At 44.9% G+C, this 15,724-nt stretch overlaps 5 non-coding genes across 5 annotated transcripts; 4 read left to right on the top strand and 1 right to left on the bottom strand.

The window, feature by feature from the left end:
- The first annotated feature begins 3,354 nt into the window (after positions 1 to 3,354).
- trnad-guc (transfer RNA aspartic acid (anticodon GUC)) lies at positions 3,355 to 3,426 on the top strand. Its single transcript has one exon. It is a non-coding gene; the product is annotated as a tRNA-Asp (tRNA).
- Positions 3,427 to 5,880: 2,454 nt separating this feature from the next.
- Positions 5,881 to 5,954, bottom strand: trnai-aau (transfer RNA isoleucine (anticodon AAU)). The gene has a single exon. It is a non-coding gene; the product is annotated as a tRNA-Ile (tRNA).
- Positions 5,955 to 8,724: 2,770 nt separating this feature from the next.
- On the top strand, positions 8,725 to 8,814 carry trnap-cgg (transfer RNA proline (anticodon CGG)). Its single transcript is given in 2 exon segments — positions 8,725 to 8,760; positions 8,779 to 8,814. It is a non-coding gene; the product is annotated as a tRNA-Pro (tRNA).
- A 3,267-nt stretch (positions 8,815 to 12,081) lies between these two features.
- Positions 12,082 to 12,164, top strand: trnal-uaa (transfer RNA leucine (anticodon UAA)). Its single transcript has one exon. It is a non-coding gene; the product is annotated as a tRNA-Leu (tRNA).
- Positions 12,165 to 14,461: 2,297 nt separating this feature from the next.
- Positions 14,462 to 14,535, top strand: trnat-agu (transfer RNA threonine (anticodon AGU)). Its single transcript has one exon. It is a non-coding gene; the product is annotated as a tRNA-Thr (tRNA).
- Positions 14,536 to 15,724: the final 1,189 nt, after the last annotated feature.

Here is a 15,724-nt window from a genome sequence, read left to right as displayed (position 1 = left end):
CTTCACTGCTCTGAATAAAACAGTCTGATCCAATCCAGTCTCTATTCACAGCTCAAATTCTCCATCCCAGACAACGATCTGGTTACTGGTAAATGGACCATGTTCTGCAGTAATATATTCTCTGCAATGATTTCTCGGGAACTCGAATCTGCTCCTGATTTTAATCATTTTCGGAATCTACTTTGGAAAAAAATAAAAATAAACCCTGGGCTCGCCCGGGATCTCTCGCATTTTAATGCCGCGACCCTAAGCGAGAATCATACCCCTAGACCAACGAGCCAACCGCCAAAGCTCACGAAATGAAAATATTTTTTCAATATCTCCCACAGATTATGAACCATCTTTTCGTAACAACATTGTAAGATCAGGAACGTTCCCGAACAATGTTCCATTTCACTGTCTGTTCTGGTGAAGATCAGAAGCAGTGATATCAGTTTTCACCACTCGCCAAGTCGACCTGTGGTTGTAACTCGCCAGTCGCGCCGGTAATCTCATTCTGACAGCCGGATTTGATTTGATTTGATTTATTTTTGTCACATGAAATAGTATACAGTGAAAGGTATGGTTTCTTGCAGACAAGGCATACCGCACATAGAGAAGGAAGGGAAAAAGTGCTGGATGTAATACCACCTCATCTTTCTACAAATAAGGGGACCAAAACTGGACACAATATTCCAGTTGTGACTTCATCCACACAATTGAAACAATATTTCTCTACTTTCTTACTCCAGTTCTTTTGCAGTATATGCTTACATTCAAATTGCCTTTTAAATTATACATTTTACCCGCATACTGACTTTCTGTGATTCTGGACAGAGACAGCCAGATCCCTCTGCCCAGACAGATTTTGAAACTGCTTTCCAGAAGGATAATAATTTGCCTTTCGCATTTATCCACATTGAACTCCATCTGCCGAAAGCTATCCAATTCTCTGAGTATATCTAGATCCATCTGGAATATTTTTACATCCTCTTCACCGCCTGCTTTCCCACAAATTGTGTATTATTCACAAATTTTGTCGTGTTACACTCTGTCCCTGCTTGCAGATCATTGATATAGATTGGAAAGAGTTGAGATCCGAGGACTGGCCCCTGTGGCACCCCGCTTGTTACAGTTCGCCAGCCTAAGAAGGATCCATTTTTCCCCCATCTATCCCGACCCTCTGCTCCCTGTCAGTCAGCCAATCCTCAATCCAATCCAGTTCTCTCCGCTGATTCCCAGACACCAGAACATTTCATGGGAAAACTCTAGCTGCTGTTACCTACAAAAAAAAACTACGGTCCAGTTCCTACATTCCTGACTCAGTAACACCTCCAGAAACAGCCCCAAAAAGAATGAACTGAAATGATACAGTTTAATGAGGAAAATCAGGCCTGTATAGCAGCGACACGGCATGTGCTTGTGGCGCGACGATAGCGGGACTTACTCCCATATTATGAAAGTTTCCTGTTCAAATCACGTCAAGCGTCTGGAGCCTTTGTGCAGTTGATTTTATTTCTGGATAATATTCCCGAAATGATCAATTTCAAACCATTAATTAAATGATATTTTAGGAATACTCCCGGTTTACAGGCCAAGCTTTTATTTCTTTACACAGTTTTATATCGGAGCAATGTGTCAGGGATGTGATGTGTCCATTGCTTATAAAATAAAAGCCAAGCCCACAATCCCAGATAAATTTCCGTGTCATCAAAGAGGAGAACTGACTGGCGGTGATTTAACGGAGGATTCACACCTCAGGCCAGGAGCAAGGCTGAGAATGCGGCCTTCATAAATAACCTCGATATTACATAGAAACATAGAAGATAGGAGCGGGAGGAGGCCATTTGGCCCTTCGATCCTCCTCTGCTATTCATCACGATCATGGCTGATCGACCAATCAGCAGTCTAATCCTGCTTTCTCCCCATATCCTTTGACCCCATTCGTCACAAGTGCTAAATCTAACCGCTTCTTGAATACATTCAATGTTTTGGCATCAACTACTTCCTGTGCGAATGAACTCCACAGGCTCTTTGGGTGAAGAAATGTCTCCTCATCTCCGTCCTAAGACGGGAATGAAACCCGTGCTGAATAAGATGCCCGACCAACTGAGAGAAACCTGTCGCCCAAGGTGACACAAATCAACAAGAGGGTGCACATTTACTGCCAAAGAAACCAGGATAACCCCTGGGGCAGCAGCCAAGTGCCCCACTTGGATGTGAATGCGAATATCATAGCAAAGGGTGGCTTTAATCCATTATCTTCTGGGTTATGGGCCCAGCACGCTTCTGCTGCGCCACTCTGCTCTGCACACACTTGCTTTCTGCCTTTTATCAAGAACACAAGGGTAGGGAAACTCGGCCGTTGTCAGAACTGTCTCTGAGTTTGGAATTCTGTCTGTATTTGTCCAGCTCTGGGATTGTAGGATGGGACTCAGGTCCAGAACTCTGGCTGCGGTTGAAAAATGGATAGAGACACGTTTTAAATATAATGAGGATGGAGATGGAATTCAAATCGATCTGCGCAGGGCGGGTGTTCGTTGAGTGAGTGGATCAGAATGGCCGGAAAGTTTAAGACGCTGTTTTCAGGCATCACATTTCTCTGAAATCCCAATCCTGACGGTGATTTTTCCGTATCGAGGCACCATCCAAACCCGCGAAATCTTTCAGCTGGAAGCACAAGGGCAGCAGATGCAGAGAAACAAGGACCACCTGCAAGTTCCACTCCGAGAGACACACACCATCCTGACTTGGAAATATATTGCCGTTTCTGTGGCTGTCTCACAATCCTGGAACACCCTCCCTAACAGCACAGTGTGTGTACATACACCATACGGACTGCAGTGGCTCAAGAAAGAACTTACCACCAAATTAATACTAGATAAGGAATGCTGGCCGAGTCCGCGACAGCAACATCCCGTGAGAATAACATTTTGAAAAATCATCTGTGTCGGAGTCGGGGAACATCTGACTTCAGATTAAAAAACTATGTATGTCAATCAAATCCTGAAGGCGGATACTTTCTACCAGATGTGTGTCTGACACCATCTGTGGAGAGAGACCAGCTGAGATTGTCCAGCATGTTCAGTCTTCAAGACACCGACTTTCCTCCAAAATTAAATAGAACATGCGGTTTGATATGAACGGCAAACGCACCTTTCTGTCTCCACCTGATTTGTGTTTTTTCCTTCATGCATCCATCTCATTCTCTTTCCTGCTAATCCAAAAGTCTTAATGAGTTAGTTAAAGCCGCTGTTTGCGGCATTAAATGGTTCTCCGTATTGGGGAAAATAACTGATCTCATCAGAACTAAGTTGTCGTTCCGGAAGTGTAAGTAACCAGTGTATAATGCGTTTCGGCGGGCAAAAGTGAAAATCCTCGTTAGTATAGTGGTTAGTATCCCCGCCTGTCACGCGGGAGTCCGGGGTTCAATTCCCCGACGGGGAGATTATCGCTCTTTTATGTTGTTCTCTAACTTTGAAAACAGAAACAAAGACTGTCAAGAAATGAAACTTTCAAAAATGCAAATCTTTACATTTGTACCGACACTTTTCGTGACCTGAGATCGACGTTCGTTCAATTCATCAGCATTTTGGCTCACCTTTGACGTGGCGACGCCACGTAGTCAACACGTCGAATATTACCCTGATATTAGCACAATGCCAATAGATGCTGTGATTTCATATTTTTCAGTTCTAATTTTAGATGATCCACTGATTTCCAGATCCCTGAAAATACAAAGGAAACCTCCAATGTTGTTTTCAATATTGGAAATCCCTTTGAGTCTGTGAGTTGTGAAGATTCATGCAGCGTGAGGAATGGAATATTAATGCATGATTGTAAGAGCAGGAAGGTTCATTTCCAGTTGGAAAAAAATTTTGGTGAAGCCACCGCTGGAGGACAGTGTGCACTTCCGGTCAAATCACTACAGTAAGGATATGATTCCACTGGAGAGGGCGCAGTGTCCATTTACCAGGGACCAGATCGTTGCCTGGGATGGAGAATTTGAGCTATGAAGAGAGTCCATGCAGACACCATTCACTGTCCTATTCTCATCAACCATCTTCGTCACTTCCTTGAAACACTCGATCATGTTCGTGAGACAAGAGCTCCCCTTTACAAAACCATGTTGTTTCTCACTAATATGTCCACTCATTTCCAAGTGCGAAATACCCTGTCTCGACGAATTCTCTCCAATAATTCCCCGACCATTGATGGAAGGCTCACCGGCCTGTAATTACCTGGATTTTTGGTGTTATCCTTCTTCAACAGAGGAATAATATAGGCGATTCTCCAATCATCTGGGACCTCCACTGTAGCCAGTCAGAATGCAATGATTTCTCTCAGGCTCCAACAATTTCCTCCCTTGTCTCTCTCAGTATTTGGGGTATATCCCATCAGAACTATCTTACCGACCTTAATATTTCTCAAGGGCACCAATACCTTCTCCGTTTTGATTTCAACATGACTCAAACCACCTGCACATCCTTCCCCAGACTCATCATCATACACGACATTTTCAGTCAACACTGACGCAAAGTTCTCATTTAATACTTCACCCATTTACTCTAGCTCCATGCATAGATTCTCTTCGTTGTCCTTGAGTGGGCCGACCCTCTCCCTGGCTACCCTCTTGCTCGTTATGTATGTACAATCAGCCCTGGGATTTTCCTTAATCCTGCTGGCCAGTGTATTTTTCGTGGCCACTTTTAGTCTATTGTTTCATTATGTTTTCATCTTCCTCATCAGGTTAAGGAGCGACACTCCAAAAGCTCATCTTACCAAATAAATCTGTTGGACTTTAACCTGGTGTCCTGCTGCTACTTAATGTGCCCACCCCAGTCCAACGTCGGCAACTCCGCGTCTGTCTGTGAGAGAATGGAATTAATACTGTATCTGTCATCCATGATGTGCAGACAGATTTGTTCCTCTATCTCTTTCTCACCACACTTCCCTTTTTCCTTCTCTATCACTTCTGATCACATTGTATTGAATAGTAATTGCCTGGTGTTCTATGTGACTGATGGAGTCACTCTGTCCGTGGTACTGTTGGGGACTCAATGTGTATTTGCCAGTTAGTGGGAGCTGAGAGTGACTGCGGGGTTCATTCCCTCCCTGCGATGCTCTGTCATTTTGGGATTAATGTTGTAACTGTCCTTCTCGGTCACTATATGAGGGACTGGGTTTACTTTTACCTATCAGTCTCTGCAACTGCCTGTGGGATTCATCCTCTAATTGTCAGTCTCTGGCTGTGTAAATCAATGTGTACTCTTTAAATATCAGAGAAGAGAGAAAATTACAGCACAGGAGCAGCCCTTCAGCCCTCTAAGCCTCCGCCGACCATGCTGCCCATGTGAACTAAAACCTCCTTTCAGTCTGTGGCACTGAGCCTGCTTTCTGCTCAATGGGCCGAGTGTTGGCAAGTGGAATTAGTTGGGCAGGCCAGGGCATTTCATGCATCACTGTAGATTCGATGGGCCAAAGGGCCTCTTCTACACTATCCTATTCTCTGATACATGGCCTTACAACCCAAGCTTGGAAAATTATGTATTCATAGATAATGTATTTTGGGTGGATGTCAGTATAAACTGCAGAAATTTGGTTCATGTCTCAAAACTCACAGTTTGTTTTCCCCGCATAAAATTGTTGATATTTCAAACATTCGAATTTGTTGTGAATGCTGAAAATGTAGTGACTTTTAGAACACTTCATAGAATCATAGAAAACCTACAGTGCATAAAAAGGCCATTTGGCCCATCGAGTCCGCACTGACCACAATTCCACCCAAGCCCTACCCCCATATCCCTACGTATTTGCCCCTAATCAAAAAATCTCAGGACATTCAGAGGCAATGGACTACCGTGCCGCCCAATATACTTCAGTTTAAGGGAAAAGGCAAACTGGCCCGTACGGGGATCGAACCCGCGACTTTGGCGTTATTAGCACCACGCTCTAACCAACTGAGCTAACCGGCCACAGCCAAACTGACCTCCACGGATGGTTAACGGGGCAGCACGGTAGCATAATGGTCAGCACTGCTGCTGCACAGCTCCAGGGACCTGGCTTCAATTAGAGAAGTTTGCACATTCTCCACGTGTCTGCGTGGGTTTCCTTCGGATGCTCCAGTTTCCTCCCACAGACCAAAGATGTGTGGGTTAGGTTGATTGGCTGTGCTAAAATTTCCCCTTAGTGTCCTGAGATGCGAAGGTTCGAGGAATTAGCGTGTAAAAAATGTAGGAATCACGGGGTAGGGCCTGGATAGGATTGTGGTCCGTGCAGACTCGATGGGCTGAAGGGCCTCTTTCTGCACTGTAGGGTTAAAGAAAAACACTTGTCAGAAACATAGTGTGATTTCTATATGTGTGTTGCCTGATGTTGTTGTTGCTGCTCTTGTTTTTTTTTACTGTGACTGTGTTTTCACTGTCTGGCAATGAAGACAAATAAATAAATGTCTCATGATCGATTTGAATGGTAGAACAGAGTCAAAGTGCCATGTGCAATGTCTGTTCTTAATTGCTGCGTTCTGGTGACTGGAAGAGACGGATCGATGGATACTGAGGGGAATAAGGGTGGAAATTGCAGTGGCAATGGAGGCAATTTCTAACCCAGCTCGTTATATGGGTGGTGCCAAATGAGTGGAGAATTGCAAAGGGTAAAGACACCTCTTCAGAAATGGCTGTAAGAATGAGTCCAATCAGTTTCATATCAGTTTAATTGTTGGGCCGAAGGGCCTGTTTCCTGTGCTGTGTTCTTCTTTGTTGTTCAATATGTAATATTCTCCAAATAATAACCGGAGAGGTAAAAAAAAACACCCACCTGTGCTGATGCACAATAATTAAGGAAAGCCCCTCAGTAATCCCATAGTTAATGAACTTGATCGAGATTTTCATGAGGGTAATGGAAAAGGCGAGGATTCAAATCCCAGTCCTGGTCATGCTTGGGGGAGGCAGTGGCAGTGGACAAGTAATCCAGAGATCCTGGGTAATACTCTGGGAAGCTGGGTTCAAAACCCAAAAGGGCAGATGGTGAAATTTTAATTCAAGACAAACCCTGAATTAATTGTCCATTTTTATAAAACCTCATGCAGTTTACTAATGTCCTTCAGGGAACAAAATCTGCAGGAGGAGTGTATTTGAATCAGCAAGTCCAGAGGTAACAAAAACATGGATGAGGGTTTCAGGAGCAGTTGAGATCAGGTATTATCAACAATGTGTGAAGTTACACAGCTGGAAACAGGTGGCCTTGGTGCAGGAACAGATGTGTGGTCACAATCTCATTTCCAGGTGGAATGGTGTGCCAAGGTTACATGAGTTTGTTTCGGCCTCGACAGTGACCAGGGAGAGTGATGGAGTCATTGACTGGGAATGGAATTTGTGGTGGGACCTTTGGCCTTCCAGATGTTTAACGGGGAATTATCTGCTTATCGAGTACAAGCTGCTGGATAAGCAATCTAATAATTTAATAAGAGAGATTGGTTCTGAGAGCTGATGGTGAGCTGGAACTGGGTATTATCAGCTTACGTGTGAAAACTAACACTGATCTTCAGATTATGACACCGAGAGGTGAGGACTAGAAATAGAAGGGAGCCAAGGATAAATCCTTCAAAGATTCGGGAACTAACAACACAGGAGGGAGAAGAGTGACCATTGCGGGTGATATTGTGCCACTGACCAGAAAGGTAAGAATGGAACGAGGCGAGTGCAGTCTTCCCCAGCTGGACAACCATAGAGTATAGAACATTACAGCGCAGTACAGGCCCTTCGGCCCTCGATGTTGTGCCGACCGGTGGAACCAATCTAATGACCCTCCAACCTAAACTATTCCAATATTATCCATATGCCTATCCAACTGACCATTTGAACGCCCTTAAAGTTGGCGAGTCCACAACTGCTGCAGGCAGGGCATTCCACGCCCTTACTACCCTCTGAGCAAAGAACCTACCTCTGACATCTGTCCTATAATTATCACCCCTTAATTTAAAGCTATGTCCCCTTGTGTTAGCCATCACCATCCGAGGAAAAAGGCTCTCACTGTCCACCCTATCCAATCCTCTGATCATCTTGTATGCCTCAATCAGGTCACCTCTTAACCTTCTTCTCTCTAACGAAAACAACCTCAAGTCCCTCAGCCTTTCCGCATAAGACCTTCCCACCATACCAGGCAACATCCTGGTAAACTTCCTCTGCACCTTTTCCAATGCTTCCACGTCTTTCTTATAATGCGGCAACCAGAACTGTACGCAATACTCCTCGTGCGGCCGCGCCAGAGTTTTGTACAGTTGCAACATGACCTCACGGCTCCGAAATTCAATCCCTCTACCAATAAAAGCTAACACACCGTACGCCTTCTTAACAACCTTATCAACCTGGGTGCCAACTTTCAGGGATCTATGCACATGTACACCGAGATCTCTCTACTTGTCGACACTTCCATTAGCCCTTTATTCTGTACTCCTGTTACTCTTACCAACGTGAATCACCTCACACTTTTCCGCATTGGTCTTCTACACTTTGCTCAATCTGTTCTTCACAACAATCCTTGAACTGATGTGATGGGAATTTCTTCCGCTTAGAGAAGCTACAATCCCAACATTGAACATCCTGTTGAATATTCAGGGTCTAAGACAACGAGGATCGCATTTCCCCCTGAATCTGCTGTGTTTTCCTTCAATGTTCCTTTCAAATGACAGTCTGAAAGGATAGCTAGTTAATAGAAGTTTATTCGCTGACAAATTAGCGCACCCACGGCTCGTTGGTCTAGTGGTATGATTCTCGCTTCGGGGGTTGCACTGTATGGAGTTGCGAGAGGTCCCGGGTTCAAATCCCGGACGAGCCCTCACTTCTTGCCAGTTTTGGTTCCAAATGTTGGTTGTTTATTTGGAAAAAAAAACACGTTGCGTTTTAGATGGCGGGATTTACATGTCTCCAGATCAGGTTTGAAATCCAGCAACACATCCCGACAATTTTCTCAATGCTGCAAATCAAAAGTTTTCAAGAATGTTCACCCACGGAACCAGACTGGAAACTTATCCCAATGAATCAGTCAGGGCTGTCCATTGCTTGTCGCGTCAGGGATTCTTGCATCGTGTGTTCAGTTGTATTTTGTTCAGAAAGAAATTGAGGTCTGACAATGCTGTGGGGGGGCGGGGGCGGGGGGGGGAGGGTGGTGGTGGAGGAGGTGCGGGGGCGGTTGGGGGGGGGGGGTGGGCGGGAGGGGGAGGGGGGTCACAGTTTGGTTTTGAATTGATTATATTTTCACTATGTCTCGGGCGTTCCACTGAGCAGGAAGTGAATCTTTGTGAAACTGTTCGGTATTCCACTCCAGAGGTAATTAACTCAATGAAGAGGAGGTTTGGAGAGGCTGCCCGTGTTTGATTCCACGCTAGGACTGGGTGCCATGCATCTAAGGATACTGAAAGACATGATCAGTGTAATTGCGAAGAGACTGGAAATAACTTTCCAACTTCCGAGTTATTAAGGTAACAATGTTTCTTGAACTGTTTTGAGTATTTTGAAATTGTAACCGAGAGTGTTGGTAAAGGTAATACTGTTCATGCGGTTTACACAAACTTCCAAAAGCACGGACATTTTTAATAAGGCAGATGAAAGTAAATGCATCAAAATGTGAATTGATTCGTTTTGAAGGAAGAACCCAGGTTCAAAACATAAACTATATGGTACAGTTCTAAAGAGGCAAATATGTACATATATCTTCCAAGTTGACAGGGATGATCCTAGAGGTTTACAGCATGAAAAAATGCCCTTCAGCCCAACTTATCCTTTTTTAACCACTAAGCTAGTCCCGATTTCCCGCGTTTGGCCCATATCCCTCGACAGCCATCTTTCTCACGTAACTGTCCAAACGCTTTGAAAAAATAAAGTCATACTCACTTCTACTACTACCTCTGGCAGCTTGTTCCAGACAATCACCATCCGCAGAAAATGAAAATGTCCCTCTGCACCCTTTTGTATCTCTCCCCTCTCAGCTTAAACGTATGCCCTCCAGTTTTAGACTCCCCTACAATTTCGAGAAAATATGGACTATCTCGCTGATCAATGACCGTTATTATTTTGTAGACCTCAGGAAGATCACCCCCAACCCCAGAGACAAAAGTCCTAGCCTATCCAGTCTCTTCTTGTGAATCAAACCATCAAGTCTTGGTAGCATTCTAGTCAATCTTTTCTGCACTCTTTCTAGTTTAATAATATCCTTTCTCTAATAGGGTGACCAGAACTGTACGCAGGATGGTGAGGAGAGTGATCATAATAAATCAGACAGTGCCCTGTGTGTTTTTTTTTTGTCAATGGGGTACTGAGTACAAAAGAACAGAAGCTATGTTAAGCCTGCATTTAAATTGGGTTCGGTTTCAAATGGATATTGGTTCCATTTTCTGCACAGCAATTTATAAGAATATTATAAAAGATTTCAGAAGGTGGCAGAAATGTTTCACCAGAATGGTTCAATTGATGAAGAATTTTATTTATTGAGAATGGTTTGACACACTGCGACTGATCGACTTGGAGAAGAGAAGGTTCTGAGGAGATTTGACAAAAATATGCAAATCCTCATGGTCTGGTCAGATGATTGGTAGAAGTTTGTTCTCATTGTTGGTAGGATCGAGAAGCAGAGGGCAGATATTACAAAGAACAACACAGCACGGGAAACATGTCCTTCGACCCAACGAGCCCGCACCGCCATTTTAACATTATGAGTCTCCTCTCCACCCATGACCCTTGTATTGGAGGTAATCGCCAAAAGAAGCAACAGCAGCATAAAGGAAATGCTGCCTCAGAGAGGGGTCACGGCAGGTTCACTTGAATTCGATTATTATTCCAAAACTAAAGTGTGCAGGTTAATCCGCAATTATAAATTTTTTGTATTCATTTATGGGCGTCACTGGCTGGCCAGCATTTATTGCCCAATCATAGTGGCCCGAGTGCAGTTGAGAGTCAACCACATTGCTGTTGCTCTGGAGTCACACGGAGGCCAAACCGGAAAGGACGTCAAATTTCGTTGCACAAAGGGCTTTGGTGAACCAGATGGTTATGCCGGTAATTGACAATGGATGAAAGCATAAATAGGATCTTCATTCCACATATTTTGTATTGAATTCAAACCCCACCAGCTGCCGTGTTGGGACTCGAACAAGAGTCCCCAGAGACCCGGACTTTGAGGGCAGCTCAGAATCAAACACATTGCTGTTGATCCGGAATAACATCCAGACCAGACTGGGTAAGAATTCCGTCCGCAAAATAAATCAGTTAATCAGCTGTTTCTTTTTTCTCCGACAATCGACTCAAGATCATTAATTCCAGGCATTTTTATTGATCCCGAATTTCAGCATCTGCCGTGTGATGGATGTGTGAGGATGCATGTGAGTGTGTGTGTAAGAGAGAGATGAAGTCATTTTCGGTCTGTTTGTGATTGTGGATTAATCCCTTCTATTCCCTCACAAGCATAGTGAGCCCCTTGCTCCTCCGAACTCTAATTGAAAAAAATACTTGTACCCCTGTGACCCTGGGAGTGGGTGGGGGGGGGGGTGCGCAGTAATGGGTGGGTGATGTTTGAAGTCAATGCCTCAGGATGCTGAGTGTGAAACAGTCGATTTTAAAGAATGCGTGTCGGAAACTGAAGAGTGAACTTGTTTGTGAGAAGATCACAGAAAAGCTGTGTCTGGAGCTGCGCACTGGAGACAAGTTTTGGGTTGTCAGTAAATGAACTCCTGTAATGAAGGAACAAAATCAGAAACAGGAAATCCTGCAAATATTCAGCAGCTCCGAAAGCAGCTGTGGAGAGATATTCCTGTGGCCAGGATGTAACTCTCCAACTGGATACTTCACGTTGCTCAGATCTGACACTCTCAACACCTCCCTGTAAGGAACAGGAAGGGCGGGAATTGGGTCTTTGTTGATTTGAGCAAACAGAGCAATGCAGCAATGAGAAGCTCCTCACCCCCCGGCGGCTTGGGGGAGGATGGGACTGAGAGACAGGACTCCAGGTTGGGTTCAAAAATGGGGGAAAAAGCACATCGAGTTTTTATTGGAATGACAATGAAGATGGAATTCAAATCGACTTGTGCGGATTCATAACCTGCCTCAGGTCGTCAGGATGGCCGAGTGGTTTAAGGCGCTGTGCTTAAGTCGCAATCATCTCTGGAGGCGTGGGTTCTAGTCCCACTGCTGACATTTTTACCCTCCCTGTTCCAGACACAATCCACACCCGCGAAATATTTCCCCCGGAATTACAATGGTTGCAGGGGCTCAGGAACAGCGACCTCCGGCAAGTTCCATTCCGAGACACATCCCATCCTGTCTCTGAAATATATCACCGTTTCTGCGGCTGGCTGACAATCCGGGAACTCCAACCCGAAAAGCAATGTATCAGTACAGACACCACATGGACCGCAGTGGCTCAGGAATGAATTCCCTGAAAAAATATCTCGAAAATAATTAATTTTGGGCAACAAATGCTTTCCGGGCCAGCGACCCACAGGAATTCTTTCTCGGGTGCATCTGTCTGTATTCAGACTGTGTTTTGCATTATCTGCCGTTCAATAATTATTGGGATCTTTCTGATTCTATCAGTTAAACTGTGCCTGTACAAGTCAACTTCCGGAACTAAAACATAGTTTCAAAATTCATCCTGTATCTGACAATCTTTGGAAATGCAACTGACTTTCTATATCCCCTCATTTGAAATCTCCGATTAATTTCTTCATTCATTCCTGAGATGTGGGTGTCGCTGGCTGGGCCCGCAATTATTGTCCATCCTAAATTGCCCTTGAACTGAGCGGATGACAGGTCACGTCAGGGGGCAGCTTAGAGTCACCAAAGTTGCTGTGTGTCGGGGGTCACACTTAGATCCAGACCAGGGAAAAAATCATTCCTTAAAGGATATTAGTGAACGAGCTGTGTTATTTTAAGACACTCGATTCATGGTCATTAGACTTTTAATTCCAGATATCTTTTTTTATTGATGAGACATTTCACAATTTGCCGTGGCGGTGGTGTGTGTGTGTGTGTGTGTGTGTGTGTGTGTGTGTGTGTGTGTGTGTGTGTGTGTGTGTGTGTGTGTGTGTGTGTGTGTGTGTGTGTGTGAGAGAGAGAGAGAGAGAGAGAGATAGAGGGAGAGAGAGATTCTCACAGTCTCTTTGTGAGTGTGGATTAACCTTTTATATGCCCTCACAAACACAGTAATCCCCTTGCCTTTGTCAATTCCTAAGAAGTACTTGTACCTCTGAGACCCTGGTGGGCGGTTGAAGGGTGGGGTGAGGTTTGAAGGCGATGCCGCAGGGTGCTGAGTGTGAGACCAGCCGATTTTAAAGCATGTGTGTAGGAAAGTGAAGAGTGAACTTGTCCGTTTGAAGATCACAGAAAAGCTGTGTCTGGAGCTGGGCCCGAGAGACAAGTTTTGGGTTGTCAGTAAATGAACTCCTGTAATGAAGACACAAAATCAGAAAGAGGAAATGCTGGAAATATTCAGCAGCTCCGAAAGCAGCTGTGGAGAGATATTCCTGTGGCCAGGATGTAACTCTCCAATTGGATACTTCACATTGCTCAGATCTGACACTCTCAACACCTTCCTGTAAGGAACAGGTAGGGCGGGAATTGGGTCTTTGTTGATTTGAGCAAACAGAGCAATGCAGCAATGAGAAGCTCCTCACCCCCCCGGCGGCTTGGGGAAGGATGGGACTCAGATACAGGCCTCTGGCTGGGGTTCAAAAATGGGGAAAAACGCATCGAGTTTGAAATGTAAATGCCACAAAAATGGAATTCAATTCGATTTCTGCACAGATTTTGCACTTTGGGTCAAGTAGTCAGGATCACTGATCTGTCGAAGGTGCTCTGTTTCGGTCACAGTCTTCTCTCGAGCCCTCAGTTCAAATCCCAATTCTGATGCTGATTTTTTTTCTCCTTCGCGAGGAACCATCCAAACCCAAGGAATCTCTCAGCACAAGGGCAGCAGATGCAGAGGAACAATGACCACCTGTAAGTTCCACTCCGAGACACACATCATCCGGACTTGGAAACATATCACCGTTCCCATGGCGGGCTCACAATCCCGGAACTCCCTCCCTAACAGCAGCCTATGTGTACATACATCACATGGACTGCAGTGTCTCCAGAATGAATTCATCGCCAATTACCCAAAGACAATTAATTTGGACAATAAATGCTTCCCGGGCCAATAACACACATACCCCGTATGAATAAAGTATTTTCTTTTTTAAATCACTTCGTCCGACAGAAGGAACACAGCTGCCTTCAGAGCAGAAAACTGTGTGTGTGAATCACATCTCTATTTTTACACCAAATGTGTGTCTGAAAACAGTAAGTGGACCCAGCTCACGTTAAACCGTTCAATATTTAGTCGGATAGTTCACAGGTACCTTCCAATTCTGGCAGTATCTCCTTTTTCACAAATACCACCAGATCTGGAACGTATTTCCAGCGTTTCGCTGAGGCCACCCACAGCAGTGACAGGCTCTGTGGCTTAGTTGGTTAAAGCGCCTGCCTAGTAAGCAGGAGATCCTGGGTTCAATTCCCAGCGGAGCCTTGGTTCTTTTCCACTGGTGTTTGCAATTGTGCCCGTCGCAAGATCCAGTTTTGCCTTTCCCTTCACAGTGGATAATCTCCAATGATGGAAACATTTCGAGACTCCCCACAAATATCTCGACTACTTGTTGAGATGATCCAGGTATTTTCATCATCTTGCAGTTAAAGAAAAAACATTTGTAATAAACTCAATGCTGTAATTTCATCAAACACAGATTTCCATTATTTTCTCAGGGAATTCCGAACACAGTCAAATGGCTTAAATCGTTCCATGTGTCCAAGCAATCTCTCACGCTGCTACTGTGTGTTTTTCTCTGTCTATTGTAATCTCGGTGTGATGCAGTGATACCTCCTCACACTGGTGTTCCGATTAAACGATACAGGAGTGAAAATCTACCTGACTACATTCATTGGGAGCAAGTCGAGCCTTCGCTGTAGCAGACTGGTGCAGCAGAAGCGTGCTGGGCCTATAACCCAGAGATCGATGGATCGAAAGCGTTCTCTGCTACTCCTGTTCACAGTGACGATAGAACAACTACACGGTAGCTATGAAGCAGTTGTGACTTTTACCTGGAGTACATAAACTGTTATTTGGCTTCCCCTTTCCCCCAAAAACTGTTCTAGGACCCTTGCTGTTTGTCATTTTCATAAATGACCTGGATGAGGAAGTGAAGGGATGGGTTAGTAAGTTCGCCGACGATGCGAAGGTTAGTGGTGTTGTGGACAGTCTGGAGGGATGTCAGAAGTTGCAGCGGGACATAGATAGGGTGCAGGACTGGGCGGAGAAGTGGCAGATGGACTTCAACACGGATAAATATGTAGTGGTCCATTTTGGCAAGACCAATGGGATGCAGGAGTACAATATCAAGGGTAGGAGTCTTGGCTGAGTTGAAGAGCAGAAGGATCTTGGGGTCCGGGTCCACAGGACTCTTAAATCGGCCTGGCAGGTGGAGGATGTGGTCAAGAAGGCGTATGGTGCACTGGCCTTCATCAATCGAGGGATTGAGTTTAGGACTCGGGAGGTAATGCTGCAACTTTATAAGACCCTTGTCAGACCCCACTTGGAGTACTGTGCGCAGTTCTGGTCGCCTCACTACAGAAAGGATGTGGAAGCTATAGAGAGGGTGCAGAGGAGATTTACAAGGATGTTGCCTGGATTGGGAGGCATGCCTTATGAAGTTCGGTTGAGG

This window comes from Carcharhinus amblyrhynchos, unplaced genomic scaffold (genome assembly GCF_965287045.1).
Source record: "Carcharhinus amblyrhynchos unplaced genomic scaffold, sCarAmb.v2.hapA scaffold_42, whole genome shotgun sequence".
Classification (NCBI taxonomy): domain Eukaryota; kingdom Metazoa; phylum Chordata; class Chondrichthyes; order Carcharhiniformes; family Carcharhinidae; genus Carcharhinus; species Carcharhinus amblyrhynchos.
Note: the sequence above shows the minus strand (reverse complement) of the source record. Positions and strands in the feature narration are given on the sequence as shown.